Raw genomic sequence first — 18,719 nt, forward strand, 5'->3', positions numbered from 1 at the left:
TTTCTTGCTGGTCATGATCCCTTTCAGGGCCGCCTTTCTGCTCAGGCTCTGCCCTCATCCATCTCCCCAACACTCTCCTTGGTTCTCCAGTAAAATTAGCATTACTGTGCTGGACTCTGGGGGCCCAGGGAAGCTTGGGACTGGAGGGGGTGGACAAAGAACTTAACGAGAATGGCCACCCACACCAGGCCCATTTAATTCTCCCAAGATGGAGTTTGGTTTTGCTACCTGCTGTTTTGTGACCCCGGGCACCCCTGGCTTTGTTGAAGGGGATAGGGGCTGCCCCGTCCATCTTGAGCTTTGGTTTCTCCTAGGACTGGTGGGGCCAGAAGACTGGGGAAGAAGTCGTTTGAAAAACTTCGATTTCTTATTCCTTTTTACAGGTGAGGGAACTGAGCCTTAAGCAACGTGCCTGGGGTCCCCCAGATGACAGGTGATGCTAGTGCACTCCTCAGCGTCCTCAGACTTGAGGCCCCAAAATCCATGCATAGGAGGGGCCCATGACAGGAAGGCTGCCTGGAAGCTGAATGAGTATTTCCCACTTTCCAATTTTGCTTTAATGAACCTGTATTATTTTAATATTGGAAAAAATGTATGTAACCCAAAGGTCAGGTTCAGTCTCCTGTCCCCTGAGATTTAAGTACGATTGACTCAACACCCCTCCTCTAATCCACATGGAGTAGAAGTCTAAGCCTCCCAGAGCACTTCAGATCCCATGGTCACCAGAAAGGGCCACCCTTTTCGACTTCCACAACTTCCCTCCCAGGCAGTCCCAGATGTAGGAGGCTTATTGAAAGAAGAGAGGATGTTTGTCAAAAAGGATCTACTTGGACTTTAGACTTGACCATTCAGTGCCCTGGTCCTTTAACATCCTGGCTCTTAAAAGCCCCTCCATGCCTTTCCTTCCCCTTCACCAGAATAATCCCTGGCTTCAGGCCATAGTGCTGGCTTCTCTCTCCCTCCCTCCTCTCCCCCTTCACCCTTACCTACTGGAGACCACCCCCAACCTCTGCCCTGCCACCGGGACTCTCTGTTCTTCTATCAAGTGAAATAATCCAGCTGTTTCAATCCCCACCAAACTCCATGCAGGTCCTACTCCGTTTAACAACCCATTCTGCTGCTCTGCAGAAAAAGGGCCTCCCTGCCAGTAAACAGTACTCACCCTCCTTAGGAGGCCCTTGTAATTTTAGAGAGAAAAAAAACGGCCTCTGTATGGATAAGGTCTCTCCATTACAAGCAACTGATGTTAGCTTAAGCAAAAAAGGAATTGATTGTTTCAAGTTGCTGGGAAGGATATGTTAGTGATTAAAGGAAGAACTATAGGAACCAGGGCATCCATTGGGCTGGAATCAAGGATTCAACCCCACCAGGACTGTTGCTTTGTTCCTCTCATTCCTGATTATCTCCTCTGGGCAGGGAACATGGCAACATGGCTGCATCAGCTTAGAAATCCCAGGAAGGGGGAATTCCCTTGCGGCCCAGTGGTTAGGGCTCTGTACTCCCAATGCAGGGGGCCCAGGTTCGATCCCTGGTCAGGGAAATAGATCCCGCATGCATGCCACAACTAAGAGTCCACATGCCACAACTAAGAAGACCACATACCGCAACTAAAGAGTCCACATGCTGCAACTAAAAGATCCTGCATGCCACAACTAAAGACCCCGCATGCTGCAACTAAGATCCGGCACAGCCTAAATAAAAAAAAAATTTTTAAATCCCAGGAAGGGAGACCTGCTTTCTCCCAGTCTCGGTATACCTATCCCTGGGAAGGCCAGTGATTGGCCCTTTTAAATCACATGCACATTCCTTGGGCCAATTACCACTGTCAGGGAGATGGGAGACTACAATTGACTAGGCTGAACCACAAGTAAGCCTATACTTGAGATGCAAGCACAGCCAGGTGATTGACAGCATCACCAGAAAATAATGGGTAATGATGGAGAAAAAACATTCCAGGAGCAGAGACAGCTTATATAAAGATCAAGTACCCCTGGGAGGAAAAGAAGCCCGAAAAAAAGGGATAGAGGGTGGCAGGGGCCAGTGTAACAACTCAATTTGAAGGCAATGAGGAGCCTTAGAAAGTGTGACCAGGAGTTCTGTGTGACTGGGTTCTCCTTCAGGCTTTGCCCCTGTTTCATTCAATACAAGTCTACCAGCCAGGCCTGTGCAGGACACTGGGGATTCAACGATGAACTTGACAAACATGGGCCTTGACCCTCATGGAACTCACATGGCCTAGCAATGACCTGCTGGGAGGCAAATCCCTTCCCTCTGGGCCCATTTCCTCACTAGTTTAAAAAAAAAAAAGAAAGCACCAGTGATCTCTATGGACCTTGCCAGCCCACAAATGCTGAATCCTTCCCATTCTTCCTTTCTCTCTTATCTCCCTCACTTCCTTTCTCCAATCTTCTCGACACTCCTTTCCTTTAAAGAAAGATTTACTGGGACTTCCTTGGTGGCACAGTGGTTAAGAATCTGCCTGCCAATGCAGGGGACACGGGTTCAATCCCTGATGTGGGAAGGTCCCACATGCCACGGAGCAACTAAGCCTGTGCGCCACAACTACTGAGCCCACACGCCATAACTACTGAAGCCCGTGCACTCTAGGGCCTGCGTGCCGCAACTATTGAAGCCCGCATACCTAGAGCCCGTGCTCCACAACAAGAGAAGCCACTGCAATGAGAAGCCTGCGCACCCCGCTCGCCACAACTAGAGAAAGCCAGCACGCAGCAACGAAGAGCCAATGCAGCCAAAATTTTTTTTTAATTTTTTAAAATAAAATAAAATTTAAAAAGATTTACTAGTGGCCTAGTGGTTAGGATTCCGAGCTTTCACAGCTGTGGCACGGGTTCAGTCCCTGGTCAGGGAACTTAGATCCTGCATGCTGTGTGGCGTGCCAAAAAAGGAAAAAGAAAAACAAACAAACAAAAAAGATTTACCGCTATGTTTGTTTAGTGAGGGATGCAAAGAATACAGACAAACACCTTGCCAGTGGGCCAGACCCTGGGGCTACATAGCTCTAGAATGGCCATGAGCAAGGGGAAAGGGCATTCCAGGTGGAACACTGTGGACAAAGGCCTTGAGGCAGGAAAGTGGAAGACAATTTCAAGGAACTCAGTTCAATCAACTTTCACCAACACCTACCTGGGCCACACGAGGTGCAGAGAACCCAGGCCTTTATCTGACAGATCCCTTGCCCTTGCAGAGCTCAGAATTCAAGGGATCCAGGGATGAGTTAACAGAAGAGAAGCTGAATCAGGGAGGCCTTGTGTTTGAACTTTGTTCTGTAGGTGACAGGGAGAATGACAGGCTCCAACCTGGGCCACTTCACTCTTTTTCTTCTCCTTTTCCATCATGTTCTCTGTGGCTTTTTTCCCCCTGGAAAAGTCACTGGCCTAAACTCTAGTCCTAGATTTGAGTCCTGATTGCCATTTACTAGCTGTGCAAACTTGGGCTACATACTTAGCCTCTCTGAGTCTCTATTTCCAAATCTGTAAAAGGGGGCTAATGAAACCTGGTGGAAGCTTTCAGTAAAGTCATGCACATAGAGCACCAGGCAAGAATGTCGTGCACCTCTAGCACTGAGCAAGAGAGGCTGCTGCTGCTCCTACCTTTGGCTTCAAGGGGCAGCAGAGAGCCAGCCAGCCATGTCCCCAGGGGCTGGGTGATGCCCAGCCTTGGAGAGGGTTGGGGAATCTCTCTCGCCTCCCTCTGCCAAGTTCCTCACAGTCCTGCTCAGGTGCTGAGGAACTTGGTGGGGAGGGGGCGCGGGTCATTTCCAGGGGAATCCCCAGGTGGGAAAGGCAGAACTGCCTCCCTCACCCTAGAGGGTAAAGCTTTCCCCAGACCCCCAGGCAGGACCCCCACATCCCAGCCTCATTCTCAGTTTGAGGAATGAGGAGGGGCCCAGGGAAAGGAGGATACTTGAATCACTGCCTTCCCTGACTTCTCTCTCAGACACCTTATTAGACAGCCCCTCCCTAAGGGACCCTCTTTTAGAAGGAGGGGGCGAAGTACAGATGGACCCCCCCCAGGTTACCATGGAAATGGCAGGGAAAGGGTTGCTATATCTCCATGGCAACAATTGACGTCAGCGCTACCCTTTCCCATCGCTTGATATGAGAAGGGGGCAGCCACCCCAACCACAAGCAAATCCCCCACAAAGCCTCCTCCCTTTACTGAGCCAATCAACCAAGGGGTCGACAAGCTTAATATAGCACAGGAGTTAAAAGCACAGACTCTGATGTCAGTCAAACCTTGGTTCAAATCCTCTTTCTGCATCGTTTTAGCTGTTTGAATTTGAGCAAGTCCCTTAACCCTGGAAGTCTAGTACGTACAACAGGGATAGTAAGCTACATGCCTCCGAGGGTTAATGTGAGGATTGCAGGGGATTATGCAGGTAATAGGCAGTGGGCCAGCTCGTGGGAAGTGCACACTGATGCTAGCGACTCTCTAGAGTCCTGGGGACTTGTCAGGGCATTGTGGCTTCTCAGATATAGACTCGAAGCCCCTAAAAGGCCCCCAGAACCCCTAAGGACTGGGCCCTGAGTTTGAGCATTCAGAACTGGGGGGGGGTCTCAGGGTGAAGCCAGAGACGGTGGAGCTTCCAGACCCTGAGGAAACCCCAATGCCACTTTCCCTGCAACCCCATCACATCTGGACCCTGACCCAAATTCCCCTTCCTCCCCCCCCGCCGGCCTCCTCCTAGGCCTCCTTAGCAGGCATCTAACACTCGGGACTCCATCTGCTCCTCTAGGAAAAAGCAGGGATGAGGGCCGTGGGAAGACATCAGGCAACCTAACACCAGGTAGATCAGTGGGTTGGACCCCACAGGAATATGGGTGTCCCAGCTCCCACTGGCCTCTCCCCACCTGCCCTTGGGGTAAGGATACTGGAATCATTCTCACTCCCTCTCTCTTCTCCAATTCCCAGTCCTGGTGCCCACAGTCTATTCTGCTCCAATTCCACCGCACTGCCCTGAACCAGACCCCCATCGCTACTCATCTTGATTACTCCAGCAGCCCCCTAACTGGTCTTGTGCTTCCTTCCCTGCTTGATTCCTCTAGCCCAGAATTATTCTATAAAGACCACAACCCAGCCATGTAATTCTCCTATTTAAATCTCATCAATGGCTTCTTTACATCACTCGTCCAGCCATGTGGACACCCCTGAGTTCTTCACAAAACCTTCTTCCCACCTTTCAGCACATTGTTCCTTCTGCCTGGAATAGCCTCCTCCCATCCCCCTTACCTCTCAGATCTCCACCAATTGTCACTCCTCAGAGAAGCCTCCTCTGACCACCTGTCCTTCCCCTCCCATAGCACCTGCTTGTCCCACTGTGTACTCATCTCTTCCTTGATCCCTGTTGAGTGCCTGTTTACCCCATTACACTATGGACTCACGGAGGGCAGGGGCTGTGTCATATTCATCCTAACATCCCGGGGCCTAGAATGGAAGCGTTCAGGAGTTGGTAGAATGTTTACAGATTAGACTGGCTAGTGAATGACTGCTTGATCGGTCTACAGAGAGGCTGAGCACTGTGAGGAGAAGGAACAGCAGAGCCAGCTGCGGGATCTGGGATGGCTTCCCTAAGGAAGCGACACTGGAACTGAGATGAGAAGCAGTTACCCAGACAAGGACATGGCGGTGGGAAATATCCCTGGCCCTGGGACTGGGCTGTGCCACGAGTGAACGTGGTGGTGAAGACACAGTGAAGAGGGACACATTCATGTTTTGGAAAGACAATCCTGGCTGCTCTGTGAGAATAGACCACATAAGAGATTGAGAGTAGCAGCAGGGAGATCATTCAGGAGGCTGCGGCAGCCTCCCAGGTGAACGGCGATGGGGCCTTGGACCAGGTGGTAGCGGTGGAGATGGAGAGAAGTAATTGGATTTCAGACATATCCTGGAGAGGACAGGATTTCGTAACTGCTTGAATATGAAAAGGGAGGGACAGGGAAGAGTCTAGAACCAAGCCCAGATTTCCAGTTCAGGCAACCGAGAAAACGGCCAAGCTGGGGAACATGGGAGGAAGGGCCGGTGTGGGGCATGTTTGCTGTGAGGTGAAACACCCAGGCGGACGGGGCCAGGAGATAGGTGTTGGGCAGGGAAGAGAGGCTTGGGCTGAAAGAGAGAAGTGAGTCTCTGACACAGGCAGACACCAAAGGCATGGGAACCCATGAGATCCCCTGGGACAGACTGTAGAAGGCCCAAGAACACCCATGATTAGGCAGTGAGTGAAGGATGAGAAATTTGCCATGTGGCGGCAACCACATGGTTGCAAATAAATAGCAAAGAAATCAAGAGTCCACAGTGTCCAGAAAAACAAGGGCACAAAAGTGTTTCAAATAGGAGGGAGTATTTGTGTCAAAGTCAGCCACTGCTAAGGGGTCAAATCAGATAAAGACTCACGAGCATCCCTTGGATTTAGCAACAGGGAAGTCAGTGGTGACCTTGACGAGCTGCCCCTGTGGAATGGTGGGGGAGGAAGCCAGACTGCAGGGGTTGGGTGAGGAAGTGGAAACAACGTGTGTACACAACTCTTTCAAGAATGTTGGCTGTGAAGGGGAGCTGGAGAAGGACCTGGGGTCGAAGGAGGGCTTTCTTCTTTTTCAAACATAGGAAAGATTAGAGGCTGTTTGTTTGCTGCTGGGAAGGAGCCATCAGGGAGGGAGAACTTGGAGACAGGTATAGGAGAAAGGAATGAGAGGAGGGAAATTCCCCAAGGAGGGAAAAGAGGAGGTGGAATCCCCAAATATAGCCACACAATTGGGAGGGGGGCAAGTCAGGGCCATACAGGGCTCTGGGGCTCAGAGCAGCTGCCCACTGTCCCCAGCAGCCAGTGTGAGTCACTGGGGGGAAATAGCCCAAACAGGCAGTGTGGGAAAGGGAGTGGGGCCAGCGTGCTCCTCAGGATCCCCAGAGGGTGGGGGAGCAGGGCCCAGCCTGGGCTCTGAGCCCGGAACCCCATGCTCTGAGCAGGGCAAGGGCACAGAGAGGTTGTCTCACCCTTTGTAAGGATGGGCAGAGTAGTAGGAAGCCTGGGTCCTACTACTGGGTTTTCTCTGCCCCTCTCTGAACCTGTTTTCCTTTCTGCAAAAAATGTAGGCTTTTAATTTTTTTTTTTTTTTTTGGTGGGAGGGTGGGGGGGTGGGGCTGGGGGAGGTGTCAGGGACCCTTTCTAGATTCCTTCCAGAAATATATGTGTGTTTGAACTTTGCAAACAGTTTCAGGCCTCCTGAAGCTCCCACAAACTCAGTCCTGGCTTCCAGATAAGAACTCCTGAACTAGAGGTGGCTGAGAAGCCTTCTGCCTCTGATATCTAAGAGTGCCCCAGAGCAAGGGAAAGGCTCTTGTAAGGGCCATGAGGGCAGAGTTGGGAGGCTCTTAAGCCCGGGAGCAGTGAGGCCTTCTGAGGTGTGGTTTCTTCCTGAACACACCATCAGGGGTGTGTAAGCAGAAGCTGGAGGCCCCTGGGTGAAATAAGGAAGGGTTTATCCAAACGGCAGCTGACCTTCCTATCCTGGGCCCCCTCTTGCTGCCTCTGCCTGTCCTTGCCTTTCTGTCCCTGATCCTGGGGGAGGAGGGTCTCAGGGGATCCTCCAGCACTGGTGACCAACCCCCTCCCACTGAAGCAGCTGAAGACAGACCACGGACTAGACCCCGCCAGAGGGGCTGGCGCTGCCCCACCCCGCTCTGCCAGCTGCCGCCTCCTGCTAAAAACAGCGGGGCCCGGGGGGACTATGGGCTTTCAGGCCCCCCCCTCCACGTCCCAGGAGGTATTAAAGAGGCCGAAGCCGGGCCAGGAGGACTGGACACTATGCTATTCACCGAGACTGCCCACTTCGCGGCGAATTTTCTTCTGTCCCGGTGAGGGGGCCCGGGAGAGGGTGTCGGCGCGATGAAGGGCCCCGGTCTGGCAGCTGGGGGGGAGGAGTCCAGATCCTTGGGAAGGCCCCGAGGGGGGCCTCTAATCCCCCTCCCCGCCCCTCCACATGGGCCAGGAGTGACCCCGACCCTCGCGCCGCCGCGTCTGACACGAGACTGCCGCCTACTCCCCGCCTCTCGTGCCTCCTGGGGTGACCGCTGCCCGTCTACCTCGCAGGCGCCCCCGGGCCACGCCCCCGCACCGCCTTGACCAGGAGTTGTGTTTCCGGGGCTGCCGGGGCCCGGCCATGCCGGCGCCCGCCGCCCACCGCAGCCTGGGCGACTACTGGCTGAGCCCGCAGCGCCGCCGCCCGCCGGGCGCCGCCTGGCGCTGGCCGGCGCGGAACCTACTGCTGCTGCCGGGTACCACCGGGCTGGCGGACTTACCCTCAGCGCGTAGGCCCAGCTGCTACGGCGCGCGCCCGCGCCTCATGTGAGCGCCCGGGGGCGGGGCGGAAGCCCTGGGAGGGAGGGGCGGTGCCTACGGCAGGGGAGGGGTCTGTGGGAAGGGGCGGATCCCCAGACGCGAGGGTCGGACAGGGGTTGGACAGGCTGGGCTTGACTGTACCTAGGAGCGGGAGGAGTGGGAGGAACTGAGTGGGAAGGGTGGGGCCTGAAGCGGCTGACCACGGAAGGGACAAGGCGAAGCGGGCGTGGACTCAGAGGGGGCGGGGAGCCTTGCCGCCGTCCTGTAGGCCCAGTTTTCCCTCCCTCCAGGTGGAAGCACCGGTGGCAGAATATTAACTACCAATATCTGGGCAAGAGGAAGACACATCTAGCTCCCCTGCGCCCGTGAGAGCCGGTGAGGGGCGGGGCCAGAAGAGGGCGCGACCTCGGAGGGGCGGGTCTAGAGGCGGGGCCTGACGGAGGTTGGGGTGGGGAAAGGGTGATACCCGGGCACGAGGTTAGTCCGCCCTGCCTTACAGGCTCGAGGACCCAGAGGGGTCGAGCCGCAGTGAGAGGCCCCGCGGGCCGGGCGTGGGTTTCTTCAGGGTTATTCAGCCCTGCCCTTCTCAAACCACCACAAACATTTTTTGGAAAATTGACATTCGACTATATTAAAATTTCTGTTTATCAAAGGACAACTAAAGGAGTAAAATAGAGTTCCAAAGAGGGCTCTTCAAACATAATGCCAACTTGGTGCCCCGCGCAGGGAGTGTGGAACCAGAATAGGTCATGCCCTTGGGCACCAACTGGGTCGGTCCCAGGACAGGAGTCACCCCAGCCCCAGGCCTGATGACCAAACTGAATGACCAAAGGGAAGCAGCCTGCTTGAAGGACACTGTCCTGTGTGTGTCTGTGTGTGCTTGATATTTTGGGGCATCTCTGAATGTTTGCATCACCTCTGAGCATGGCTCTTTTTCTCTGTGTGTCTGTCTATCCCTGGTCTCTGTGTCCATTTATTTCTTCAACAAATATTTATCAAGGGCCTATTTTAGAGGGTTGTGCCAGGTTTATACTCTGAGTCATTGAGTTCACATTGGTGAAAAGAACAGTTGAAGTCCCTGTCCTCATGGCACTTACATTCTGGTTGGGAAGACAATAAAAAAGTCAGAGATATGGGGACTTCCCTGGTGGTCCAGTAGGTAAAACTCCATGCTCCCAATGCAGGGGGCCGAGGTTCGATCCCTGGTCGGGGAACTAGATCCCACATGCATACCGCAGCTAAGAAGTCTGCATGCCGCAACTAAGAATCACGCATGCCGCAACTGGAAGATCCCGCATGCCACAATGAAGATCCTGCGTGCCACAACTAAGACCAGGCGCAGCCAAAATAAATAAATAAAAGTTTTTTAAAAAAAGAAAAAAAGAGATCAACAGTGTGCTCTGTTTGAGAAGATCGAGGTGGGCCAGGTGCTACATTATATGGAATGGGCAAGGACTGTGTCTTGTTCACAGATCTAGAACAGTGCCTGACTCCTAACTGGGGCTCACTAAAGATTGCATGAATGAATCAGTTGGCTGAGTGGTCCTGTCTGAGGAGGTAACTCTTAATCAAGGCTTGAAGGATGAGAGATCAGCCACTCCAGACCTGGGAAGAGTGTTCTGGGTGCAGGGAATAGCATGCATATGTCTCGCGGGTGGCCCTTTGCCCCTGGCTGTCTGTCCTGGAATACCCCTTTGGCTATGTCTCTGTTCCTGTCTGTTGTCTCTGTGATCTTGGGAGCCATGGGGCAGGTTTAAACGGGGCCCCTCCAGGCTCTCTGGAAGTGAGGTCACTGCTGAGCTCATTCACTCCACTGGCCCACTCTGGCCTAACCAGCCTAATCTGGACATTCCCCTGGAAGCAATCCCTCCCCTCAGCAGCCTCTGTCCCACGATCTCTGGCTCCTTCCCAGGATAGCATCCTGCAGTCTGGAAGGAAGTCCTTCGTCCTGCGTAACCACAGTCCCTGCTGGGGCAACCGCAGCCCTTTCCTCTCATTCTGCCTCATGGGCCAAGAGGAGGAGATGGGCTGGCCCTGTGGCAGCAGATCCTGCCGGGACAGAGAGCCCAGTAAAGGCCTGACAGAGTGGAGGTGACAACCCCTCTGCAGCCCCAGCGAGATGAACCTCAGAGGGAAAGAGACCATCACTCATCTTAGGAGTCTCTGCCACAGCCATTATTTCATTTAATCCTTCAATATCCCTGTTTTGTTTTTTTTGTTGTTTTTTTTGTTTTTTTTTTGCGGTACGCAGGCCTCTCACTGTTGTGGCCTCTCCTGTTGCGGAGCACAGGCTCCGGACGCTCAGGCTCAGCAGCCGTGGCTCACGGGCCCAGCTGCTCCGCGACATGTGGGATCCTCCCGGACCGGGGTACGAACCCGTGTCCCCTGCATCGGCAGGTGGACTCTCAACCACTGCGCCACCAGGGAAGCCCAATATCCCATTTTTTAGATGGAAACTCAGGCAGGTCCAGTGAGGAAAACATGGCAGAACTGGGACCAGAACCCAGGTCTCTTGATGGAATAGTTATAATCCTAACAACTCATTTTTATTCCACATTTACTTTCAGCCAGTTATTATGCTAACACTTCGCGGGCCTCATCACAACCCTATGAGGTGGGTACCATTGTTATTCCCATTATTCTCAGATAAGGAGACTGATCAGGGCTCAGAGCCATTAAATGACTTGCCCGAGGACACCCAGCGAGTTCACAGCAGAGCTGCACAAGAGCCCAGACAGTCTAGGGTGCTCAGCTACACAAACTGTGCCCCAGGTCCCAGAGGAGGGTCACAGATGTCTGTTTTCCAGGGACTTGGGAAGACAGGCTTCAGGTTCATCTCCTCATGGTCCTGAGGCTAACTTGTGCCAAGCCAGGATGAGCAGGAAGATGCCTGGAACACTGCACAGTCCTGTGTCCCCTCTCAGTGGATGAAGATTGTCCACCTTTGCCCTCTCCCCTGGTATCTCCATGTTTCTGCCCTTCACTGCCCGAATAAAGCAGCTTTCACTGCTCTCTGGCTCTCCCTACTTTGGGGGATGATGATCTCTGTTCTCCCCATCCACACACACTGAGTTAGACTGAACCCACAGGGCTGGGAGGGCCTCTGTAGCCGCCCCTGAATGTCCCACTGCACCCGTGACCACCCCCCCATGGGGTAGACTGAGTGAACCCGACTTGTTCCTCCTCCCTAGACTCTCACAGGCCATAGAAGGAGAGAAGCAGAGACATACGCCAGCTCAGTAAAGTGCCACAGAGGGTGACATTAGTTTGTTTGGGGCACAGTGACTCCTCTGGAAGATCAGGAAAGCCTTTTGGAGGGGTACCTTGAGCTGAATCTTGACAGATGGGCAGGCCCTGGGTAGACCTACAAAGGGAGTAGCAATCCAAGCAGAACTGGCAGCATGGAGAAAGGCTTGGTGATTTGCAGCCTGAAATGGTATCATCAGAGCGGTCATCCTGCTGAGAGAACCGTGAGACTGGCAGCCAGGAGGGCTCTGCCTAAGATGAAGCTAGCTGGGCCTGGAGCTTCAAAGACCTTGAAGGCCAGGCCAAGGGGGTGGACATTCTCCAAGAGGAAGTAGGGAGCCATGGACAGGTTTAAAGCAAGGGAGGGACATGGTCCCATCGTGGCACCTCTAAGCCTAGAGCCCTCCCGGGGTCTCAGAGTCCACTCTGGTGGGCAACAAGTGGTCTCTGGCCCTCAACTAGGTCCAAGGCCCTGAGCACCTGTCCCTGTGCTCCCCTTTACTCACTCTCGCAGGTCCTACCTGGGATTGAAGCTGGGAGTGGGTCCCGCTCATGCCTTCCTGCAGGGGTTCGGCAGAGGGTGCCGATGGTTAAAGGAAGGAGGCTTCGGGTGTCCACCCTGACTCATGCACTCTGCGGTCAACAGCAGCCCCCTCCCCCCTCCGTAAGACCCACTTATGACCCCTCCCCTGCCCTTTTGGGAGGGGTCTCAGTCAGATAAAGAGGTGACTGCAGGGCAGCTGTCCCCACTCTCCACACCCAGCGGACCCCTAGAGCTGTCTCCCTTCCTCCTCTAGCCCCTCTCCCTCCACATGGAACCTCGCCCCCATCTCTGGTGCTCTCCGCTCCCTGAATGTCTCTGCACTTCATCTCCTCTGCCCTCTGCCCTTGCCTAGTTCAGGCCGCCTTTGCCATTGTCTGGACCAGTCTGATCAACTCTTCCCTGGTTTATCTCGCCTCCAACTCTGTCCTTTCTAATCTGTGTCCTGAGCCTGTTTTTCTGTGTCTTGTAGGTCCCTGTGGGACATGCGGGGTGATCTCCAAGGGCAGCCAGAGTTCTGGAGAGACCTGGGCTGGAGATAAAGATTTCATAACAGTCAGCATATAGATTCTTTCATAAATACACATAGAAAAGGATAGAGGAGAGGGACTTCCCCGATGTTCCAGTGGTTAAGACTCCGCACTCCCAATGCAGGGGGCACAGGTTTGACCCCTGGTCAGGGAACTAAGATCCCACATGGCACGGCCAAAAAAAAAAAAAAAAAAAAAAAGGATAGAGGAGAGAGTGACAGAGACAGACAGACACACACACACACACACACAGGGGGATCTTCTCTTTTTCTCTCCAACACACATTTCATTCCAGACGCATAGATCCTAATGACATTCCAAAGGCACCTCAACTCAAGCTGTCCAAAGCTGACCTCTCCTTTTCCATGGTGCCCCGCTACTCCTCCCTAGGCCTTCTGTGTATGGCTTGGCACCTCCTTCCACCCATTTCCCAAGCCAGACCCTCAGGCACCATCCTCGGTCCTTCCTCCTCACTCCCGACATCCATAGTCCTTTGCTAAGACCTGTCACTTCTGCCCCTGGACCCCTCCTATACCTCTACCCCTCCGTCTTCCTCCACCTTCAGCAGCATTTGACATGGCAGATCACGCAATCCTTCTGGAAGCCATTTCCTCCCTCAGCCTTCAGGACACCCCTGCTCCTGGTTCTCTTCCCTTCTCTGCCCACGAGCTGAATCCCCCTGCTGGCTCCCCACTCAGAGTGTCAAAGTTGGAGAGCCCCCGGCACTGTCTTCTTGAGCTGCTCCTCTCGGTGGATCCCATCCAGTCCTGTGGCTTCAAATTTGGGAGGCCAGACTTCCCTGGTGTCACAGTGGTTAAGAATCCGCCTGCCAATGCAGGGGACACGGGTTAGAGCCCTGGTCCGGGAAGATCCCACATGCCGCGGAGCAGCTAAGCCCGTGTGCCACAACTACTGAGTCTGTGCTCTAGAGACTGCGAGCCACAACTACTGAGCCCGTGTACCACCACTGCTGAAGCCTGTGCGCCTAGAGCCCGTGCTCTGCAACAAGAGAAACCACCACGATGAGAAGCCCACTCACTGCAACAAAGAGTAGCCCCCGCTCTCCGCAACTAGAGAAAGCCCGCGCGCAGCAACAAAGACCCAATGCCACCAAAAATAAATAAATAAATAAATTTATTTATTTAAAAAAAAATTGGAGGAGGCCTCCAAGCTCTCCTCTGAAATCCAGGCTCATAGATCGATTAACTGCCCGCCTGATGTCTCCACGGGGACCCTAATAGTCATCTCAAACTTAAGCTCCAAGGCTACACTTGCAGTCCCGAGCACTGAGGACAGAGTCTAGCTCAGGAAATGTTGGTGTTGGCTGACTCTCCCTTCTCTCTTTAGTGCAGGTTCCCCATCATCACTTGCCTGGATTATTTCAACAACCAATCTTGTTTCCCTGCTGCATAGCAGGGAAGAAGGACAAAGCTACATGAATGCAGGAAGGAGAACAGGGTATGGCTTGGGGAAAAGCCCAGAGTGCGCTGTGGGGAATCAGACAGGGAGGACCTTAAATATAAGGCACAGACTTTGTGCTGATGGCAGTAGGGAGCCATGGAAAGGTTCAAAGCCAAGGGGGATATGCTTGATTCTACATTTCTGTCACTCTTTCATTCGTTCCTTCACTCATTTACTCCATCAGTCAACAGATATTTATTGAGCACCCTCTACTGGAAAGTGACCCTGAGGCAGAAAACAGCTAGAGGGGCTAGACTTGTGCAGAAAGACAAGTGAGAAAGCTGATGAAATGGCCCAGGTCCAGGTGAGAAGGGCCAGTTATGGAGGTGGAGACAGGGGATGATGAGCTGACAGGGGTGGCCTGGTGATGCAGCCCAGGTTCCAAGTGGTGGGAAACCGAGTGGTGGGAACCCTAAGCCCAAAGGTGTGGAGCAGGTGGTGGGAGAGCCATCCCTTCCTCCTGGGGAATCTGGAAAGTCCTCAGGAGTGGTTTAAGAGAAGAGTAGAAATTCAGCAAGTAGAGAAGTGGAGAGAGACACTGTAGGCGGAGGGAACAGCCTGTTCAAAGGCCCTGAGGTAGGAGAGGCTCAGCTCTGATGAACTAAAAAGTCAGGAGAGTTGAAGGTCAGTGGGCCAAGGAGCAAGAAGAAGGAGGTGAGGCTGGGAGCCCGATCTCTCGGAGGCACAACATGGAGCATTGAGGGCCAGTCCCTGGGAGCTAAGGCCTCCCTGTGCAGACAGATGGGAGGGAAGGAGGATGTGAGAGGCTGGGAGGGGACAGACAGACGACGTGTGCGTTGGAGGGGGGTCCAGAGTATGTCTTTTCTGGGAATAGTCACCAAAAGGAGGTCCCCGGGGGACACTTCTGGGGTGTGAGAGGAAAGAAAGAAAATCCTCAGGGTTCTGGGGAGAGGCAGATTCCTTTGCCATTTAAGGAATTGACTGAGCCAAATAAATTTCCCTTCTGAACACTTCAGCACCAGCCCCACCACCCGCCCCAGAAGAAAGCTGATGGAGGGGGTGCAAGGTTATCCCAGGGTGGTCCTGGACACCTACCTCCTCTCCCTAGGGCAGGAAGGGAAGAGAAGGGAAGGGAATGGCCCTTGCCCAGCATTTCACGTAATCGCTTAGGAACATTGTTGAATGTTCCCGCGTGCTCTGCGCCTCAAGTGCTTGGTCCTCAGGGCTTTACGTCACGGTACTAGGTCATTTGTCTCACAATAACCCTGAGGCAGTAGGTATGATCATCATTCCTATTTTACAGATGAGGAGACTGAGACTCAGATAGGGCCTAAAGCCACACCGCTGGGATATGACGGAGCCAGCTCTTCACCACTACAGTTGCCTCCGCACAGCAGTACCTCACTGAACCCTTTGCCACAACTCGAAGTGGCGCCTGGTGTCCTCGTTTTACAGAGTGGGCGTTGCGAGGCTCAGCAAGGGGAAGGGACTTGTCCAGAGTCACAAAGCTAGAAGGTAGCTGTAGTCTGGATCCAGATCATTTGGGAGAAGAAGCTGAATGGGAGAGGTGATGCGTCAAGGTCTGAGCAGGGTGGAGAGGAAAGGGTGGGACTGGGAACTGGACTAGGAGAGTTTCAGTTTTCCTTTTAAAGGGACTTCCCCTAAATGGGGGGTTTTGGTTGGAAAGTTGTTAGCAGTCCACATTCCACTGGTTTGGCCACCTCTTCCCCCAAAGGCACCCAGGATCTGAAAAGAAACTGAAAGTTAGAGAAAGGGGAGGGAAGGAGGAAGGGAGAGGCTGAGAGCAGCCCAGAATAACTGGGTTGAATTTCTGGTGACCTCACTGAGCCTGGGGGAGATAGGCAGGCAAGCTGGGATTACACACCTCTTAGCTATTGGAGAAATTGAGCCCCAGAGATACAGCTCTATTAGATAGTGGCTGGGTCCTGTCCAGTTTGCACAGCCACCCGCAACACACACACACACACACACACAGAGAGAGAGAGAGAGAGAGAGAGAGAGAGAGAGACCAGGGGAAGAGGGAGGGAAAGGGAGAAATGAAAGGTCTGGGTGGCCTAAAATCCTGAAAGGGAATTTCCAGAATCCCTTGTCTCTGTCATGTGGTGACTGGTTGGATGGTGGGTCCCAGTGAAGGGCCCCTGAGGTGTCCCAGTATCCAGACCCAGGTTCAAGGCCCAGGACTGGCAGGAAGACTGCACACCTGGGTCCTACTGACAAACAAGCCAGAACCAGCGTGCCCAGGGTGCTGGGGAGTCAAGTCCCAGGGATCCCAGGCCTGCAGCTGCCTTGCCTCTCCCTGCCGACATCCCTAACTGCTTCTCCCAAATCAGAAGCATCAGGACCCTTTGTGGAGGCCCCCGGCTGAACCCAGCACGGCCACGCCCCTCTTAGTCCTGACCTCCTCCTCTTCTGCTCACATAAACACTCCGCCTCCCTGGGCTTGTGTCCTCCTCTGTAAGGGGGAACAATGATGCCACACAGCTCACCGGGTCATGAGGTAACGTATGGAAAGCAGTTGGTGCAGGGCTTGGTGTACAATAGGCATGTAATCAATGCTGGCAGCTATGATTATTATCACCGTTGGTCATTCCTACCTTTTTTTAAAAAAAATACATTTATTTATTTTTTACTTTACTTATTTATTTTTGGCTGCATTGGGTCTTCGTTGCTGCACGCCGGCTTTCTCTAGTTGCAGCGAGCCGGGGCTTCTCATTGCAGTGGCTTCTTTTGCTGCGGAGCACAGGCTCTAGGCGCTCGGGCTCAGTAGTTGTGGCACACGGGCTCAGTAGTTGAGGTGCATGGGCTCAGTTGCTCCGCAGCATGTGGGATCTTCCCAGACCAGGGCTCGAACCACTGTCCCCTGCATTGGCAGGCAGATTCTTAACCACTGCGCCACCAGGGAAGTCCCCATTCCTACCTTTTTAAAACTCTCCCGTGTGGTCAAGGATCTCATGATTCTGTCCTCTAGGGTTTTTCCTCCTCCTCCCTGCTGGCTCCCTTCCCGGGGCCCTCTCTTGCTGCTGGCCCCACCAGTAGCAGAGCTCCCACCGCCCAGGGACTTCCTGGGTGACCTCATGCACTGCTTGGTTCCAGTCACCCTCTTACTAGCAGCAACCAGAGATCCAGATTTCCTGGGGTCAGTTCTGGCTGAAAACCTTCTATCTGTTATCCCTTTAAGGTCACCAGCCAGACCCTAGCCTTTGGGCCCTGGCCTTTGGCTCAGGAAACATGATCACATGTCTATGTGCTGAAGCATATAGACTGCAGACTTCCTCCTGGATGTCCCCCCCAAATATTCCCTGGGCACCTCCAACTCAGCAAGGCTAGATTCAGCAACTCCCTCCCAAGTTTGTTTTTCCTCTGATGCCCTATATCAGTCATGTATCCATTTTGGCAGGTGTCACCCAAAACAGAAATGTGGGCTACAACATCATCACTCCCATATCCCCACCCCCATCCCTGTACCAGCCAGTCCCCAAATCCTAGGATCCTGTCCCTTAAATCTTGCTCCAGACAAGGCCTCTACCTTCATCCCCACCCCACACAAACCATTTGCTGTTCCCCTTTGTGCCCTCGAAGCCCTTCCTCCATCCCCAGCGCCCCCCACACAGGCCCCTCATCTGACCCTGCTCTGGCTCTTTCTTTTCCTCGTAAGGTGTTGCCAGGAAAGCCCTGAGGGCAGGGGCCCTGCATGACTCACAGCTGATGCTCTGCCATGCAGAAGCAGAAGGAGGAACTCCAGTCTCCATGAATGTGAATCACAGACGCCAAGCTGTCACTGTGCAGATGAGTAAACTGAGGCCCAAGAGGAGAAAGGACTGGCTTACGGTTAAAGCAGGAGGCGGGGGCTTCCCTGGTGACGCAGTGGTTGACAGTCCGCCTGCCGATGCAGGGGACACGGGTTCGTGCCCCGGTCTGGGAGGATCCCACATGCCGCGGAGCGGCTGGGCCCGTGAGCCATGGCCGCTGAGCCTGCGCGTCCGGAGCCTGTGCTCCGCAATGGGAGAGGCCACAACAGTGAGAGGCCCGCGTACCGCAAAAAAAAAAAAAAAAAAAGCAGGAGGCGGACCTGGGGCCAGAACTAAGGTCTCCGAGTCCAGCTGATGCTCCCTGGAAGGAGATGGGGACCCTGGGGCTGGGAACTGTGCCGTGCCAAGTCACCATTCCTGAGGCCTCCACTGGTACCTGGCCATCCCCTGGTGTCTCCTCCCCTCTCCAGGCCTTGGCATATGCTGGTCCCTCCCCTAGGAAGGCCCATCCTCCATTTCTGACAAGATACTGCCCTCACCCCTCACCTCGCATCTAACCTGATCACCACCACAGGGCCCTCCTCAGAGGCCTCAAAGTGTCCCCACAGCCTTCTCTATGAGGCGGTGCTCTCTCCTGCCCTCCTTCAGCCCCACGCAGTGCTCTCCCGGGGTCCCATTCCCTTCTGTCCATGGGGACTAGGAGCATCTCAGGACAGGACCAGCGTCTGAGCCTTTACTGGAGAACTGGGACAGATGGGGGATGTGCGAAACAGTCTAGACTCTGCAGCTTCCGCCATCCAAACTCGAGCCCCCCTGTCTTCCCCACTCCTCCTTCCCCTGCCACTCTGCCCTGGCCA

The 18,719-nt window shown here is 53.9% G+C and overlaps 1 long non-coding RNA gene across 2 annotated transcripts; it reads left to right on the plus strand.

The window, feature by feature from the left end:
* The first annotated feature begins 8,212 nt into the window (after positions 1 to 8,212).
* Positions 8,213 to 11,363, plus strand: LOC132598160 (uncharacterized). 2 transcript variants are annotated; one of them, XR_009565932.1, is made up of 4 exons: positions 8,213 to 8,359; positions 8,644 to 8,728; positions 10,921 to 10,967; positions 11,161 to 11,363. It is a non-coding gene; the product is annotated as an uncharacterized lncRNA (long non-coding RNA). The 2 variants fall into 2 exon arrangements; XR_009565930.2 differs by lacking the exons at positions 10,921 to 10,967; positions 11,161 to 11,363 and adding an exon at positions 9,538 to 9,691.
* The last annotated feature ends 7,356 nt before the right edge of the window (positions 11,364 to 18,719 follow it).

This window comes from Globicephala melas, chromosome 1 (assembly GCF_963455315.2).
Source record: "Globicephala melas chromosome 1, mGloMel1.2, whole genome shotgun sequence".
In the NCBI taxonomy this organism is placed as follows: Eukaryota; Metazoa; Chordata; class Mammalia; order Artiodactyla; family Delphinidae; genus Globicephala; species Globicephala melas.